At 39.0% G+C, this 19,936-nt stretch overlaps 2 long non-coding RNA genes across 2 annotated transcripts in view; both read left to right on the plus strand.

The window, feature by feature from the left end:
• The window catches only part of LOC149117105 (uncharacterized), a 256,173-nt gene that overhangs the window by 64,472 nt on the left and 171,765 nt on the right, over positions 1-19,936 (plus strand). The window lies entirely within an intron of this gene.
• LOC149117116 (uncharacterized) lies at positions 17,757-18,977 on the plus strand. Its single transcript, XR_016205560.1, has 2 exons — positions 17,757-18,286; positions 18,904-18,977. It is a non-coding gene; the product is annotated as an uncharacterized LOC149117116 (long non-coding RNA).

The following is a 19,936-nucleotide window of genomic DNA, read 5'->3' on the forward strand; positions in this document are numbered from 1 at the left end:
AAATGGTTACATTCGTACAAACCATCAACCATTGAGTTCAACGAGAAAGTAGTGGTCAAGACCATAGAACCTCAACGAGAGACATTCACTACAATACCTTTAAAGGGTATCTTAAAACAAAGTTTAATTCCAAGTGCAAGGTTGATTTTAACTATTTTGTAAAAATCAAGACCATTTCAAAAAATGGTAAACTAAGTACGCGACAAAAGATTCATTGTCTAGTAAAGGAAGAAGACGTGGAAAAGAGAGACAGTTTCTTCAAGACAAAGAGAAAGCAACAAAAAGAACACATGAGGGAAAGACATTTACTTAGAAGAAAAGAAGTTACACCAAGGCGTGTTAGATTAGTAACACATATTTTAGAAACTTCAAAAAAAGTCAATGTTTAAATAATTTATTTTTCAATAGTGTCTGAGCATATTGATGTGGTGATGAGTAACGGAGACTTTAATGCTGATGAATTCTTAGATGGTATTACTAAAGAGTGGAACGATTTACCGAGAGTCACATCATCTGCCAACACCTTCGGGAATTTGCCACCACCACCACCACCACTACCAAGACCAATTACAAGAGTAGATACTGAGATCTTGTACTGTTGCCCACTACACGAGTCTGAGGCTTTACAGAAGAAAAAGACTGTCACAAAGTATGGAGAGTGGGAGTATTACAAGTGTCCTGTTGCCAAGTGTTTCGTGTCCTGTGGTGCGGATCGTGTAGAGTATTACATAGACTCGGCAAAACGTCAATTGCATCAGTTCTACCTCAAGAATGAGTTGGACAAAATGCAGTGCTACTGTGAACTTCCCTTGAGAATGTCTCAGTCTCAATCTGAAAAAAACCCCAGACGTCTCTTCTTCATTTGCTCCAAATGTAACTGCAAGTTCTTCCAGTGGGTCGATCAAACCCCGAGTAAGAAAGTGAAAGCCTGGTTATTAGAGAGCCAACACCCCTCCAATCATGCAGGTTACCCACGACCGCATGAATTATTCAAACCCGACAGGCAGAATTATGTGTGCAATTGGCTAGGACAATTGCCCTACAAGAAGCAATCTAACCGATTCTGTGATGAGCAGATAGTGAGAGATCACGTGATCTCCGAACCTGGCACCCCCTTTGACCACGAGTTGTGGGATGAATGTCAAACGGTCAACATCTTCTGCGTAGCAGACCATCCCGACATCATTGAATTTTTGCGGGAATTTAAAGGGCGTCTTTTCGATCTGAAAAAAGAAACAGAATTTTGTGAAGACTTGTATACATTATGCGTCATGGCCAAGGTCAGGGAACAAAGTAAAAAAGGTCGTTGGAGCTGCGATTGTTTCGCTGGAAACAGAAGACCGCACGATCATTAGTCTCCCACGTAAACTAGACCAATCAAGACAATTCACGTCAAGAACGTTGATTGCTTCTAAAAAATACCATAAACTTAACTGTTGCCTGTTGGTTAACTTTAAAGTTGCGTGATTTATTTGTTTATGTTAGAAACCAGGCTTTTTCTTACTCGGTCAACACGGAAATGAGATTAATGATATCATTACACCAGGCTTTTTACTCGGTCAACACGGAAACAAGATTAATGATGTCATTACACCAGGCTTTTTTTTTTTACTCGGTCAACACGGAAACGAGATTAATGACGTCATTACACCAGGCTTTTTACTTAGTCAACACGGAAACGAGATTAATGACGTCATTCCTCACCCGTCAAAGGGAGTGGGGCTTCTATTACCATGGATATGTCCAACTCAAGAAAACATTACAACTCTTTCCCATAACAATACCTTTTGATAAACATCACTCACTGGACGCTCGTGTTATTATTATTCAATAAAAGTTGACAAAGTAAATATCAGACTCTGTGTTCATTTTAAAGCAAAGTTTATTATCAAAATCCTAGTTACAGTGTGTGAGCTCTAGTAGCAACGCGCCCAAATTATGTTAGAATCGATGCGCCCAACCTAAGAAAATCCATTGAATGAATTGCATACTTGTTATTTAAATGCATGTCGGTTGAAACAGAATACAGTTCTATAATTTGATTCACTGGCCATGGAAATAAATAGTAAACAAACTCTCGAAAACGAATGTTATCCCAAAGGTTATTTACATGGCAAGTCGCAACATAAAAAATTACATGATAAACATTCCTATCAATGTTTTGGATGACACTTTCTAAAACATTAAAAACCGTTACAATGTTATCCGTACTGATGTGGTAGGGAAAATGAAACTGAAACAAAGCAAGAAAAAACTACATTAATATAATGCTTTCTAACCTGTAATCATAAATGTCGCGCTGGTGATACACTATAAAAATACTGCAATAATTTTGAATTTCCTCGGGTAAAACATAGTCCAGAAATATGCGAAAATAGACTCGATTAAGTTCTGTATCAGCGTCACAAATTGCTAATGTTATCATAACATTAATTTGAGCGAATGGTGAATGAATCAGACCATATAAGATTCTCTCCATCAGAAATCGAACATGTTCTGCAGGAAGCGGGTAGCCAAATTCGAACTGAAGAGAAAAAATCGTACGATTAATGTTTGGCATTCGTAAGCACGTCGCAACAATGTGTATGTGGAATCCTTTTGACTTTGTGCCACGCGCACAAAACTAGCGTCGGTTTATCACTCACTCACTGGACGCACGTGGTAGTCAAGTCAACCTTAAAACTGACATGTATATACAAAAGGTCAAACTTACCGCGTTAATTCGTTGTTCGAGTCCTTCCCTATCTTGTATCACTTCTTGAAGAGCGTTTATTGCTCGCTGTCACGGTGAAACCTCTCTGTTACGAGGTTCAGTAAGTTCCACAGGTGGGAGTTCGTCACCTAGTTTTCTTCGGCAGTGGGGACACAGAGGCGAGTTTCTTTCCCATTCTCTTTGACAACTGTGGTGGGCGAACTTCTTGCAGCATGGGAAGCGTAGGACATTTCCTCTGATAATATTGAAACCATGGTTCTCATCGGTCAAACAGAATACAGTGTTTGTTGTGGGCAGTTTCCGGCACTATTTCTGCATCCAAACCACGTAGCCTTGGGGATTGACCTTGCGCCATGTTTTTGCAATGAAAACTGTAAAATACTCTGGACTCGATTTCACTTGATTTGCGTGAAGTAATATTAGCTAGCGCGACGCTTATTTCAAAGTGACAGATTTTTATTTCAAAAGGACAGGTTTTTCAAAGGCACGGTATTTAAAAGACTACCCCACCGTTCATGCTGCCATAATGCACTAATCTGATTGGTTCGGCAGAGCATGGCACTATTCTGATTGGCTCGCTAAACATAGATGGTACATGTCACTCAACTTGGGTGTGCTCATAAAAGATCAGGCATAGTAGAGAAAAAATATTCTCATTCTCACTCGTGGAAAAATGGCAGTCAGTTTTGAAAATGATTATGTTATCCTATCTCACGACCATGCTGGGCACATCAATGAAAGGCATGTGGATTTGGACAAGGAATTCAATGCATCCAAATTCCTGCGGACCTTTAATTTAACGTCAACTGTGGCCTTTCTGGCAAGGAAAACTTTCGTCGATAGTGACGATTATGAAATCGTCGAAGAAGGTTACAAGACGGGTCATGGCCACTATTACATGTACGTCTTCAAAATGAAGAAAGTCATTGGAGTCTGTCTGTGGGGTTATCCCATGGACGAGATTTGCGTTTATTTCTCATGGAAGGAATCGTACGGCGACAAATTCCGCGTCATTACGGCGTATCCGTTCTCCAGAGCTTATCATGTCTTCTTGAAGCAGAGAAAGCAAGGTATGGCAACCTTTTAAAATCCTACAGACTTTATGTAGGTAAGAACCAAACGCCTCTTTAGGAGCCACCACATTAATAAAAGTCAATGGTCCAACGTGCTTTCCCCAGTTCTTTTAATTTTGTGCTCAAGCACATGGAGATGCGCACTTATTATTCACAAAATCGATTATTGATTATCAAAACTGCAGCGTCATAAAATTCAGTTTGGCAGCGTCCTCAAAACCAGCAATGAATTTGATTGATGAACCACTCTTGGCGGCTGTCCGTTCTATTGAGAACGCGGACCAAGACAACGATTCTCAAGAGGTAATAAATATAACTTGAAGTTGGAGTACATGTCGGGTGAATACAAATCCGTACTGTTACTTTGAAATGGGTCGTTGAAATTGAATGGAAAAGATAACTTCATACTTTAACTTACATGATTTAATCAGACCTGAAATTTGAAGACGGCTAAGGGCTTTGAAAAGAAATTATTTTGATTTTGACTTAGGTCACTGAAATTGAATGGAAAGGATAAGCCTTTGTGCTTTTCAATACCACTACATGATTTAATCACAACCTGGAATTTCAAGGAGGGTATGAGCATTCAATAGAAATTCTTTTGATTTTGAATAGTCACTGATAACGAATGCAAATGATAATGAACCTTTGTGTTTTTTATATCAATACGTGATTCAATCAGACCTGGAGGTTGTAGGCAGTTACGTTTTTGAAAAGAAGTTCTTTTGATTTTGAATAGCTTGCTGTAATCCTTTATATCGGGCCTGGAATTTGAAGGCGGTTACGGTTTTTGAAAAGAAGTTCTTTTGATTTTGAATAGCTCGCTGTAATCCTTTATATCGGGTCTGGAATTTGAAGGCGGTTACGGTTTTTGAAAAGAAGTTCTTGATTTTGGATAGCTTGCTGTAATCCTTTACATCGGGTCTGGAATTTGAAGGCGGTTACAGTTTTTGAAAAGAAGTTCTTTTGATTTTGAATAGCTCGCTGACAGACTTGGAAACGTTCTACCAGTATAACACAAGTAACTCTGGACGGATTTAGGATAAGCAAAGCTATAGCGTTCGTCCGATTGTATTTTATAAACCTTAAAGTTACAATGGAACCGTTACTCCTAAATTTAAGTTTAGCACGCGATGCAAATAATTTGTCCCATTGGCCGCGGGGATAACGAAATTTGCATGCGAGTTGAAAACTTAATGCAAGAATGTGACAATGGACTATTATCTTAAACGTTGAATGATTAGACTCTGTTAGCTTAACTGAATAGGCTATTATCTTTTAAGGCGAATTGAACAGACGCTAAAAGACTAATGAAGGCATTTGTTTTCATGCGAGTTGTGTGATTGTTATTCATTTACAGGAAAATTAAATTAACAAACTAAGTAAACTTTTCGGGTGGTCTGCATGTGTGAATGTAATTATGATAGATCAATAACGTCATATGTTACTTGATTGGTGGTTGAAAATATGATGTCGTTTTTGTGCAATATGATTGGATGTTGGAAATGTGCTGACATTTCCTGTAATATGATTAGTTAATGACACCAATAAAGTTGGGACTCGCTAGATAGAAATCATTTGCAGATGGTGGACTGTTGACTAAACTTTTGTTTCTGGATAAGATTTTTGCCCCATGTCAAGCCACTTTGAGGATATAAGCGATGAAGAATTGTTGGAGGCCATTATTGCTATTGAGAATGGACCAGAAAACAGTTATTTCCAACAGGTAAATTAAATATGTTGTAACAAAAATACATTTTGTGTATTTAATGTGTGATGAACCGGGTTATTTATTCTATTTTATATTTTCTCTTAGATTCTTGACGACTCTATCGATGATACGATTTTGTCACATGTCACCGAGGCTACAGAACGTCAACTCACTAATCAACAACAAATGGGGGGAAGTCTTGCTACCACAGAACCTGGACGCTTCGAATTTGTACTCAACCCGTACGTAGATAGTCACAGCAAAAAAATGGGCGTTAGAGAGCATCACTACACCTCCAACATTCGTCAGGTGGGACAATTTATACCTCAACAAAACTTGGCAGCAGCAATTGCTGATGGATTACATAGAACAATCCAAAATTTGATTCTCCGAGACAGGATACCAGCCGCTGATCGCGTCTACTTCAATTTAGCCAGCAATCGCTTAGTCAACAGCTATGCTTATCGAGGGTTACCGGCGGGGGAGTGGTAAAATGGTAGCGATCGTGTCGACAGTCTGCTGCAGCAAATGTCACAGGTGTTAAACTCAAACGAGAGCTTTGAAATGAATGATTCGTTTCAATTATCTTTTACACACGTTTGTACATCTCCTCGCGGTAGCGGTCAGAAACGAAAATTGAAACCTGGACATTCTAATACAGAAACTTTCAAACGTTTGAAAGGTTCTGTCATCAGTATCGATAACAAAGATGACCTATGCTGTGCCCGCGCCATTGTGACAGCTAAAGCTAGAGTGGATGATCACCCTAAATGGAACAGCTTCAGAAGAGGTGTCTATCCAGAGAGATGAAGCAATCAAGCTGCATATAGAAGCTAATGTAGAAATGGGAAAATGCGGTTACGAGGAACTCACTAGATTTGCATTGACGCCGTCCTTGAACAATTATCAGCTCTTACTTGTGGACACTACCCGAGGTTATAGTGTGACTTCTTTTGGAAAGCCTCAGGAAAAACAATTGGTACTGTTGTATGATAATGAACACTACAATGTGATCACTACATTACCTGAGTTCTTTGGTAACAGTTATTTCTGCGCAAGGTGTCTCAAACCCTACAATAACGAAGGTCAACACGCCTGTGAAAACAACCCTGATCATTGTTCTTCCTGCTTACAAACGGGATGTGAGGACTTTACAGAGGCCAGGTGTTGTAATCAACCACCAGCTACACCCTGCGGATCCTGTAAGCAGATGTTTTATGGTGATGCTTGTTTTCAAAATCATCTGATGAAATCCTACAAGGGAAAAACTGCTGACTCCAAAAGCATCAGTGTTTGCAGTCAACGCTGCAAATGTCGTAGCTGCAAAAAGTTGTTGGTGGGTCTCAAGAAGCAACAAGAACATGAATGCGGTTACATAGACTGTCCCTCTTGCCACGAGTACATAGAGGCCGCAAGCCACCGATGCTTTATTCAGATACCTAAAACACTGGAAGAGCTAACCGAAGAGAAAAAAGAAAAAAAGAACAAGAGAAAGAAAAAGAAAAAATGCAAGCAATGAACCGAAGCCAAAGTAGAGGATAATGGTGATGATGATGATGATGATGATGATGAAAAGCCTCCCATTCTCGTTTTCTTCGATATTGAGGCGATGCAAGACACTGGCAAACACATCCCTAATCTTTTAATAGCGGAAACTGAGGATGATAATTGTCCACTCCACTTCAAAGGTGAAGATTGGATTCGCGATTTCCTGGAATGGCTGGATACGTTAACTGAAGAAGACACGCACAATGTAACTGTTTTGGCCCATAACTTTTCTGGCTACGACTCCTATTTCGTCGTGGAGGAATATCATCGCCAACACAGGGTCCTCAATCAAATCAGAAATGGAGCTAAACTTCTCCAATTAACCTTTGACAATACTAACTTTATTGACTCTCTGTCATTTTTTCAAATGCCGCTTTCTGCATTTCCAAAGACATTCGAATTGACAGAGTTAAAGAAGGGCTCTTTTCTTCACCTGTTTAACACGCCTGAAAATCAAGACTACATGGGACCAATTCCCGAGAAAGAATTTTACATGCCTGAATCAATGTCTGTCAACGGCCGTAAAGACTTCAAGAAATGGCATGATAAAGAGAGAGCTGAGAATGTAGTGTTCGATTTCCAGAGAGAATTGCTGGAATATTGCGAGTCGGACGTGAAATTACTGAAGGAGGGATGGCTTACTTTCAAACGGCTTTTTGAAAAAGAGACAAAGTTTGACCCCTTCAGTCATATTACTATAGCTTCGGCATTCAATCGAGACCTGCGACAAAACCGAATGGAAGCCAACACAATTACTTCCGAGCCTCTCCACGGTTGGCGACTAAAAACAAATCAGTCAAAAGTTGCCATGGAATATCTACTGTGGCAACAAAGTCAGATCAGTGGGAGAATTCAACATGTTGGAAATGATGGGGAATACCGTATCCCCAACAGTCACTACACCGTGGACTGCTACGATGCAACTACGAACACCGTCTACAACTTTCAAGGTTGCTTTTGGCACGGCTGTCGTAAATGCTATCCCAACAGATCCGAAACACACCTTAGATTAGAGCACCGCTGCACTGCCAACGTGTATCTCTGCACACAGGAAAAACTACAATTCTTGCGTGACAAAGATTACAACGTCATCGAAATGTGGGAGTGTGATTGACGGAAAATGAAAGAAAGGCAGGACGTCAGGAACTTTGTAGCCAGCCTCAATTTGGTGGAGCCACCAAATCCCCGTGATGCCTTCTGTGGCGGATGAACAAATGCTGTCAAACTTTATCATCTGGCTGACATCGCCTCAGGAGAGAAGATTCATTACTATGATTTTACATCTCTCTATCTGTTTATCAATAAGAATGCTGAGTATCCTGTTGGCCACCCTGAAATTATATTTCAGCTGGAAGACAAAGACATCCAAAATTACTTCGGGATTGCCAAGGTCACAATCTTACCTCCAGAAAAACTGTTTCATCCAAAAACTGACATTCCCGCTATGTAGAGCCTGTGTACAAGAAGAGATGGAAAAACCAATGCTACAACGGTCCCGGGTTTGTAGTCACAGCGACAGTGAAAGACAAATTACAGGTACATGGTGTACCCCCGAACTGAACAAAGCCATTGAGAAGGGCTACAAAATAACTTACATTCACGAAGTGTGGCATTTTTCTGAAACGAGGAAAGGTCTATTTAAAGACTATGTGAATACATGGTTAAAGATTAAAGAGTAGGCAAGCGGCTGGCCAGCTCATGTAGGCAATGATCCCGTCAAACAGCAAAAACATCTGAGATCCTACAAAGCGAAAGAGGGCATCGAACTCAACTGCAACAACATTGAAAAGAATCCTGGCAAACGTAGCCTTGCAAAAATGATGTTAAATTCCATGTGGGGGAAGTTTGGCCAGCGCACCAACAAAACTCAAATCAAAGAGTTCGGGGATCCTATGAGGTTCAGTGCATTCCATGAAAGTGATGCAAATGACATTTGCTACGTGAGTGTATTGTCTGAAGACATCGTTGAAGTTCACTATAAACTGAAATTGAATGACGAACCTGTTTCACCAAACCTCAACATTTTCATCACTTGTTTCACAACATGTTGGGCTCGACTTCGTTTGTATGCAGCTCTGGACATGCTACAAGAACGAGTACAGTACACAGACACCGACAGCATTATTTTTTTCAGTTTACCTCATGAAAACAATCCTCCCCTTGAAGACTTTCTTGGTGATTTAAAGGACGAGTTGGGAGAAGACGACTTCATCACTGAATTTGCGTCTGCGGGACCGAAAAAATTATGGCTACCTCATGAAGAAAGGAAAAGAAGAATGCAAAGTGAGGGGAATCTCTTTAAACAGTGAAGGTAGCAAGCAGTTAAATTATCAAGTGTTGCGGCAAAATGTTTTAGACGAAATTCAACGCCCTCTCGAGAAAACGCGACAAACTGATATTTACAAGCCTTATTACATCGTCCGAAACTCCAAAGAGTACTCACTGACCAGTCTCTCAGACGAAAAAGTACCAGCTTGTGTACGAAAAACGAGTGATAGATCCCTACACCTTCAAAACATATCCCTTTGGCTATGAAAGAATAACAAACGAGGACGTGGACATGATTGAACTGTTGTGCCATTTGTAAACACTTTTGTAAATAGTTTCATTCATAAGGAGCGCAATCCACCAGGGAGTTGCACACGGCTGTCCTGTAATTTTAGGGAAACATTTGATATTAAAGTTAATGGTTAACTTTAAAATTGCGTGATTTCTTTGTTTATGTTAGAAACCAGGCTTTTCACTTGGTCAACATGGAAACGAGATTAAGGACGTCAAAGGGGCGGGGCTTCTGGTTGTCATGGAGATGTCAAACTCGAGAAAACAATAGAACTCCTTCCCATAACAACACCTTTTCATTTGCATCACAATACCTGTCAAATCTGTACTGGACTAGCCCATACCACTACTGTCATTTACAGCAGAAACTAATTGAAACAAAAAATGGTGTCATTAAGAGTCATGCAAAGTGTTACAGCTATTGTCTGAGCTGTGTTCAAATCAAAAAGGTGTGTGTGGACTGCAAAAGAAAAGGACATCAAAATGTTGAACCAGAACTTAGAGCTTGTGACCAGTGTTTAAACAACGACAAAAAGTGGAACAGACTGGCAGTCATTGGTGTAACTCAGGACTCTGAATCTAGAAATGCTGGAGGTCAAAGAATGTTGATGGAGGAGAAAGCTGCAAAGGAAAACCCGGATTTGAACGTTGTGTCCGTTTTTTCTGATGCTGTTCATGTTGCCAAACGAAAATGACAGAGCTTCAGTAATTGGTTCCTGTGGATAAATGATGTCACAGTAAATTTGGTACAGCTACGAGAACTCAGAAATGATCCAAGCCTGTATCCCAAGCTGTCTGAAAAGATTCCCCTCAATGCTGTTGTTATATTCAGTGCGATGTACACGAAGTAGTTGTTAGATAATATATACAGTGTGACTTACATGAAGTATGTGTTAGAATTAAACCATGTGCTTTTAGAGTGTACACATCGAGCTTGAGTGAATTTGGAGTGTTAATTTAGAGTGCTACAGCTGTGAGGAACAGAGATCGACAAGATGTTGATTTGATTCTCCAGATCTCAGATGTTGCTGTGACGAATGCACTCAAGGACAGTGCAGTGGTGGTTACCCATACAGTTGTGCCAGAAAAATACAGGATCACAGATGATAACAAAAAAGGAATACTTAAGAGCCCTGTAGGTATTACAATGGATCCACTTGGCAACGTTTTCATCAGTGATGTTGGAACTGGGAAAATTCTGAAAGTCAGAGCTTCTCACTATCCAGCAAGTGTAGCAGTTGAAGTTGACTCTCTGGACTGCCCAGTTGGAGTTGCTTTCAATAACAGTGTTCTCTACATTGCAGAGTCAAGAAAGAGTACCATTGTATACAAAGATCTTACTGGAGAAACTGTCGTTGATCCTAGCAAGCTAACTGTTAAGCAACTGCAAGCTAAACTAAAGGATGCAGGAGCCTGGGAGGATAGTGACAAAAGGGAAAGTAAGAAGCCTTTAAAGGAGAAGTTGCAAAAAATCTTAAATGAAAAAGCATCAAAGAAGAAGTCAAAGATCTGTAACCACCTACAGTTAGAGCAGGACATCACACATCCTCTGTCTATGACCTTTAATAACGATGGTCATCTTTTTGCATCGACGAAAGAGGGGAAAATTTTCAAGATAAAAGTTGAAAGCAACCTTGTCAGCTTGTCAGGAACGGTTCTTGCTGAAATATCACTGAATTGTGGCCTTTTGTATGGACCAGCACTTGTGAATGAGAAATTGTACGCTGTATCCCATGATGATAATGGAGGAATCTATGTGGTAAATTTCCAGGATGGTACATCTGAGAAAGTTGCTAGCAATGGGAATGAATGCTCCAAGGTCCATAGCCTTACAATGTACGAAAACAGCTTGATGTTTAGTGATACTGGAGATCACTCTATAAAAGTGCTCAATCCTGTCACACAGGAGTGCACTCCACATCTAGCAAACGGAAAGGTAACAAGAGATGGAAAGAGTGCCCAGATTGTCCAGCCAGCAGGGTTGATTGCCGAACGAAGAAGTGTTTATAGTTGATTGTTCAATGGGTTGCTTAAGGATGGTAAGCAAAGTTTCTCCACTGGTTAAATACCTTGAGAATTTAAGAGAGTTTGCCAGCACATTTGGCTTGCACCAAAAGAAGCAGACTCCTTTGTCCTTTACACTTGACAGAGCGATTAGCAGAATTCAAGACGTATACGACTTTAACTGCCAGTGCGTAAATCAAGTGAAAGCTTTCCTTGGGACAACGGCCCAGACACAAGGTCCCCAAGGTACTGTTTTCTACAGTTGTCTTTAAGGATGAAAATAATAATAATAATAATAATAATAATAATAATAATACATAATATTTTAAGAGGAGGCCTCCAATCACCAAGAGGTGGTTTTCAGGAGGGTCCTCTGAGAAAATAAATGTTAAACCTTTAAAATACATTAAAATCTAAAGTACAATAAAGAGGACAAAAACCTATGCGGTAAGCTAACTAAGATTAAAAACTAAAACAAGAATTAAAATACTACTAACTAAGGTTAAAAATGGTTAAATAAAAACTGTTTCAGTTTGTGTTTAAAAATAGTTTTCAGCATCAGTTTCTTTAAAGCACTTGGTAGTGTGGCCCAGTCGTTAACGGCTTTGTAAAAGAGAATCTTGCAAGCCTTAACGGACATTAAGGATCTCCTAAGTCAACATGCCCCACAACTTCTTGAGGTGTTCAAAATGAAGAGTCTTTTGATGCTGATTTGCGAGAACTTCTTTTCGGAGATGAGAGCTGGATCATACGATATGCCATTGCAGCTCCAGTTTGATTTTCGATTCAGCAGGGCCCTAAAGGAGCGCTTGGAACAAATGTGTAAAACAAAATTCTGCTACTACACAAATGCCAAGTCTCATTACCCAAGAGTGAAATCTGATTTAAGGTATTCAGAACTACCTAAGATGTCCCCGCCCTCATCAGCACAGTTAACCAAGCCCCAAGTGCAGGAAATGAGAGACTGGCAAATAAAGCATGGGCAAAGTGTTCCACAGAAAACGGTGAGAAACATGAGTACAAAAGACAACACAGGTACTCTGCCGATCAATCTCTATTTAACAGAGCAGCCTACAAGTCAGCCATTTGATTTCAGTAAGATTGGAGAGGTCCAAGGAGAAACAATAGTTACCGCAAGGGAGAGGGGAGGAAAGGAGGGGTCAAGTGATCTTGTCCAGTCGTCTGGTGACATTGTCTATCTTGTCTGAGATGCTTCATCTTGCAAAATGAAATTGTATGTATTGCAGCAAGATGTAACCACTGCTACCAAAAAAGCAAGGGCAATGTGCTTTGATGCCGATGTGTTCAATCCATCAACTTTCACAGAAGAGGCAGAAAGGGAAATCAGTGTTAAGGACATATGTGGATTTTTGAAAGAAAGCTTCGTTAGAGACAAAATTATCGAAATGAGTGAGAACGAATTTATTTATTATCAATCTCACATGATCGGTCATGTAGAATCAGTAACCATCGAAGAGGCCAGGGAATGTGTAGGGGAAGAGATCAAGAGCAATCAAATACCACATTGAGAGGATCGAGAAGAGCAAGGAAGAGGGCAAATTTTGACGAGTTCATGTATTATGATGATTGACTTGGAGAGTTAAGGTTAGTTTTAATGCTAATCACATGCTGATGGATTGTGAATTTCGCTCAAATGCTTGAGATGATGTATCACACAAATAGAACGTCACATACAACATCTGTAGTCTTCTAAATTTTTTTTGGGAGAAAATTGAGGGGGGGTAGGTGGTAAGCGGATTTGATAAAAGGGGAACAAATTACGAAAATGTGTGGGAACATGGGAACATAGGACAATTTTGGAAGGGAACAAGGGAACAAGGCCCCCCCTGGGAGACCCTCCTTTCTCTGGGTGTTTCATTGGGTAGTAAAAGTCCGGCTTTATAATACATTTGATGATTTAAATCTCAATTGTTTTAACTTCAAATCATATAGTTTATCTTATAATCCCTGAAGCAGCAGAGCAGCTTAGTCTTTTTAGGCTGTGGTTTTGTGAGAATCCTTTCTCCAAGTGTTTCACTGGGAAAAAAGTCAGGCCTTATAATACATTTTAATTGTTTTGACTTCAAAATCATATAGTTTAACTTATAATCCCTGAGGCAGCAGAGCAGCTTAGCCTTTTTAGGCTCTGGGTCTGTGAGAATTCTTTCTCTGGGTGTTTCAGCGGGAAGTAGATTCAGGCTTTATGATACATGTACATATGATGATTTAAATCTTACTGTTTTGACTTCAAAGTCATATAGTTTAGCTTATAATCCCTGAAGCAGCAGAGCAGCTTAGCCTTTTTAGGCTGTGGTTCTGTGAGAATTCTTTCTCTGGTGTTTCATTGGGTAAAAAAGTCAGGCTTTATATACATTTGGTGATTTTAATCTTAATTGTTTTGACTTCAAAATCACATAGTTTAGATTATAATCCCTGAAACAGCAGAGCAGCTTAGCCTTTGTGAGAATTCTTTCTCCGTGTGTTTCTTTGGGAAGTAAAAGTCAAGCTCATTTATGTTTTATGATAATTAAAAAGTATCTATCAAAGAAATCACAGAGTGGTTGCAATTACTCTTTGTGCATAGCATGACTGTTTAAAAAAAAGGGATTGATATACAGTTTATGTGGAAAAATGAAAAAGTCATTACATAATTTGATTCCTATGAACTGAACAGTGTACAGCTCCATTACTCCTCTTTATCTACTTCTGGAATGCCTGTAGATGTAATCTTGCAACATAAACTCTGACTGTTAGTATTCCATTAGTGGAAGTGTCAAACGTTGGACACCATATCAGTTTGCACTCCCTTGTTGCTCTGCCTTGCCCTTCACCAATTATTATTTGTGACTGTACAGTGGATTGCTGTGCAGTTCTCTTTTGTTTTGTAGCCTCCAGAGCAGCATGACCTGACAGTTGAAGAGCACTACTTGCTAACTCTGTTGTGCCATTGTGGGCCTTAGGGAGGCACAGGTCCACCATCATTCACTCAGATAATGTGCGTTGCACATCTCCAATATCTTCAGTTTCAAAAGATTTCTTTCCACATTGGCGGCTTGAGGTGTTTGCATTCCTTTACTGCATTGAGGGAAGCACTGTCCATTCTTTTTAGTAGGTGACTAAAGAAGTCGAGTCTCACATTTGTAAAGGTGAAGTGAAACCATTTTGCTGAAAAAAATGTGTGCAATTATTTAGTTTTTTCATTTTCCAAATTTTAAGAGTGACAGTTTTGTAAGCCGTTTTATAAGTCCTGAAATCTGAATACTTTTTCCTAGCCAGAAATTCTAAACCATGAACTTTTTCCTCATTGGCCAATTATTCCTTACAATTAAAAGAGGTAACAATGGCGAATTAAAGTAATACTTTTCACAGTGGTGGTCATGTCTGCGTTGCGTGAGTTTACGGGTGCTGGAGTAAACTGGGGCACAAGTTAAAACACCGCAAACTAGGAAAGAAACACATGCGAGGGCGGAGGCGTATGAGGCCTTTCCTTGCTTGCTTCTATGTAAAAATAAAAGGGGAACCATGTCACTAAGGGAGTACATGAAGAATGAGAGGCACCCAGGACATTCTCCTTCTTGTTAGAGTGCAACTGGAGTTTAAAGGTGATTTGTGACTCATTAATCGTGCACAAGTAGTGTTTTTTTGTTTACTTCGCATTTGATCATACTGTGCCGGCTTTCCATTTGATTCGTGAATTTAGTAGTCTCTTAATACCTTCACTCGATAATTAAAACAGTGATGGTGTCAACTTAAAAATAGCTTCAAATTTGAATGACTTGCCATGAACATCGGGATTATGCGCAGAGTTGATGCACTCGACTACTTCTGCAAGCCATCTCAAGTACTGATTATGGCTTTTTAGTAGGTGGGGATGAACTTCCGGAGGTTTTCCGTTCGCTAGCAAAAATTCAATTCTGGCTGGTATATCATTTCCAGGGTGTTTTGTATTGAGACGCTTTTCTAAAGACTTCCTTGTTTTAAACTCCTTTTCACAAAGAGGACAACACGTCACATAGATTTCAGCCATAGCTTAGATCACCCTCTAATATTTTCACTGCTACAAACACAAATCTACTGTCTCTCAAAACAAAGACCACTTTGATTTAACTGTCAAACAAAGGTTTTTTGTGGATGCCAATTTTGTCTGCTGTCACTTTGAAGTGAAAAAGCAGAAATTTCTCAAAGCAAAAACAAAAGCACCTTAATGGAGATATAGGTGGTCAGAATTTTACAACTGAACATGCGCTGAGCAAAAGATCGCTATAGTAATTCTCCCAGGATACAAGAAAACTAAAAAAGTGAGATTTTTGTAGTAATTTTTGAGAGTTTAGGAGAATCATTACCTTTAATCTGGATCAGTCTGAAGCTGCTTCAGGATGTAAAATGGCAAGAAAAATTAAAAAAGAGAGTGAACGGAACAATAAAAGTGCTATAAGAGAGGCAATTGAAAGAATTTGTTTTTGCACATTTTATCTTTCTGGGAGACGTCAAAAAGCTACTGACTTGCTTAGTTAACAAGAACAAATTCTCATGACTGACTGAGGGTCATTTTGACTTCTGGCTGGATCGTTTCTGGTTTACATGGCAAGTCTTCAAAAAGAACTTAGGTAGTGGAATTTCAGAAATCTGTTCGGATTTGCTGTGATCAAGGAGGAGAGAAGGATTCATAAAGAGAGACAGAAAAGGCAAAAGTGGAGGTTCAAAGAACGAAAAAGAGAAAAGGCTAAGGACGCGAGAATTGCCGATTGTTGCCGAAGGATTTAGAAAAGGGCCGAAGATTTGCTGGAAGAGCAAATCAAAAGCGGAGAACTAACAAGGAACACAAGAACAGTGGACAATGTAGATGCTGCCAATGAAAATAGAGGCAAAAAAAAGCAAAAAGAAAAAAATGATGAAATGGCAGGGCCATCGGGGGTTGGAGGTTGCAATGCTTTGCACAGGAAAAGGACTGAAACAATGCAGCAAGGAGATGTGCCAGAGAAGAAAGATAAAACCACAGCTCCATTAGTTGAAATATCATTGTTGAATGTAACCATCTCAACGAAGCTTTTTGGCAGCAGTTGCTATGGGTGCTGTTACCTCGCTACCTATAGAGGAATGGAAGTTGGAAGCAAGAATTTTGTAGTATGAGCATGTAGAGGCAAAACACATGGTCAGGCAAAAGACAGGGTACGCAAGGAACTCGTTTACCAAGCCCACATGATAAAAAAACTCAACGATCATCCTGGTGTTCCACTACTGTTTGGAGTTTGTAGCGAACATTCACCTCTCTGCATTCTTATGCAGTTTCACTGGGACAGGGAAAACTACAAATCCATTATGATACACTGCAAACTATCCAGTGAAACAATCTCCAACAGAATTACCTGACTTGAGATTATCAGGAAGTTTGCCAATGCATTAGTCCATGTGCATGATGTTGGCTTCTTACCCAATGACATTAAGACAAATAATGTCCTCTTGGATATCACCGATGGAGCTTTCAAATCCAGTTATTATCGACTTTGGCAAGAGTCTTCCAATGAGCAGTGCAAAAGGACCAAAAGTTTTGTCCCAGGAGAAGCAAAAGAAGTACATGGAGGATTTTCCACACATTGCTCCAGAGATCGTCACTGGCAAAAGTGGACAGAGCCGCAAAAATGACATCTACAGCTTTGGAAAAGTTGTCAAGTCTATTTTTCGTAGAGCAAATTTGGGTCCTGTTCCACGAGTTATCACTCAGACATTGGAAGTCAATGCAAAGTTGCGCCCAAGTTTACAGGAAGTCCTAAATGCTTCCTTTTAACTCAGTTTAGTTCGTATATAGAGTAGTACCTGTGCCTAAAATTAACAGCAACAGTAATAGTAATTTTTCAGTACTAGCAACAGTTTTTGGTTTAGTAGCTAGGGAAATATTAAGGTTCACTGCCAATGTTTCACGTTTTGTTGTATTCCAGCTAAACAGTCGAAAACTGCATGTGCTCGTAGACTGTTAAATTTTACCATGCAAGTGACTTGTTTAAGTGATCCCTATTCACCGTAAAAGTTTGGCATATATTTTCTACTTTTAAGAGGCGAAATAAATGTCGTGTACAGTAAACGACACTGAATGATTGGACTTTTGGATTTGCTGTGAAATGGAATTTTTCTCTTTTTTCTACATTTTTTTAAATGTTTTTTTATTTGCTCGAACAACTACAAACAATTACAATTAAACTTACACTACAGTTACAAAAAAAACAGTCTACGGAGTACGTATCTACACATTACATACAACCAACTTACAGTATGTTACAGAAAAAACGACTTTAATTAACAGCTTTGGGTTACATTGACATGTAATATGATAGACACTATAGAAATTGTGACCAGGTTCACAAAAACATGACAATGCATTTTTAGCACAAATTTAGAATTTCAGTTTGGTAGAAACTATTTCCTTTCTTTATCAAATCAACCCACATAACCTAACCACACAGGATTTACATCATGAATTTCCTATATGTCACACCACCACACCTTGTACTAGAATCATGAGAATTTCCTTCTATTGTTTGTTTCCTAATAAAAGAAGTGCAGTTAGTTAGTTTAATTCAGTGGTTCAAAGTGTTCAAGACCTGCACTTTCAAGTTGAGGACCCCTTGGTCAAGTACTGTTCCTTGTGACCTAAGTTAGTGATTCGTTTCACTCAGGATTTTGGTATGTCACATTTAACCTTGTTATTATGTCTAAAGTTTAGGTTTTAAGTTCAAAACTACAGTCAACTTGTACTTATCTTAAACCAATTGTTTAATCTTTGCTTGAATCCTCTGTTGATTCATGTCCAAATTGTATCTAGGATTCATTGTATGTGTAGTTTCCAAAACATTGTATTTGTCTCTACATAAGACTCATTTTAGTGCTGAGTTCATTGTTGAAATTAGATATTTCACTGTTAGTCTAGCTTTGTTTAACCCAGCTATGATGACAGATGTTGTCCTGACACAAAGTAACAAGTTTACAGTTTTCTTAGTTTTATGTCGGACAATTATTCAAATTGCTAGCAAGATCAGTTTATTTCATTGTTTTGCTGTTTTGAGCTATTATTTGGTTTATGTTTCAATTGTTTTCAGTTAATTCACATTTAGTTCTAAGAATAGCTTTTTATTAGTGCCAGATAAGAGGATTAATATTTTACTCAGTGTCATGCAATGCTTTGTAGGAATTTAGTGAATGCTCATTGTAACACTCAAGTTTTACTATTATTTCTGTATTATATTTTGATTATGTTATTGTAATATTTTTAGTGATTTGCTATTTTAATTTATTCTTTTCAGTTTGCAATCACCCTTTTTTTTCCTTTTGTATAATTTCTGTATTCCTGCATAAATAAATTTTATTGTGGCTACAAGTCTGTTTCGTTGTTCACTAACAACACCAGAACCTGCCTCGGTCACAGAAATAATACAAGCACACTAATTACGAGACAATAATTATTACTAAAAATAATAGAAAGGTTACACTTGTTGAGGCGTGCTACCTGGAGTACAGTATAATTATAAATTACAATATTCGCTTAATGAAATTTAGCATAGATTTCTATATTACTTTAAAATTACATTTGTTTATAGGGTGACACAGTGCTGGTTGCTGGTTATCAGGACCTAGCTATTCAATTTCCGCTATTTTTGATTTTCAATTTTTTGACCCCTGTCAATGTTCTACGGTTCAAACGTAGGGGTCCACGATTTCAGATCCCCATGAATCTCATAGTGAACGATTCTAACATGGAAGAAGCCATGATTTTACAGAAACTTCGTCACCCTAGCATCCAAATATTTTTGGGTTTAGCATGGCAAGGGAATGATGCCCATGTCATTTCGAAATTCCACAGCGTAAATGAACAATATTGTGGTCAAACATGGACGGAATGCATCAGTCTTGATACCAATATTAATCAACTTTGGCAAAGCTTGTTCCATACACGATGCCAGGGTGATGTCAGAGGAAAGAGATCTTTTACAGTTTCCCTTTCTCACACATGAACTGAACAAAGGTGAAAGGCAAAGCACCAAAAGTGACATTTTTTCTTTAGGGTATACACTAAGGAAGGTTTCTCACGATATAAAGGATTTCTCTCTGCGAGCTATTGACAGAAGCTCTCTTTCTGCTGATCCTTGTGAGTGTCCAGAAATTAGTACAATCACAGTAATGCAACTGAAATAAGTGACATCTTCAAATCAGTTAGCTCCCAGTATTTTTAACACAGTCATTTTAGCTCACTTTGGAGCTCTTTTAAGTGGAGACTAGCCCCTTGGAATGGAGTTAGGGTGGTGAAAACCTACTAATTTGAGTGCACCCTGAAAGACA

The sequence above is a fragment of the Orbicella faveolata genome, unplaced genomic scaffold, assembly GCF_042242905.1.
Source record: "Orbicella faveolata isolate gen_17 unplaced genomic scaffold, um_ofav_v1 contig_12, whole genome shotgun sequence".
In the NCBI taxonomy this organism is placed as follows: Eukaryota; Metazoa; Cnidaria; class Anthozoa; order Scleractinia; family Merulinidae; genus Orbicella; species Orbicella faveolata.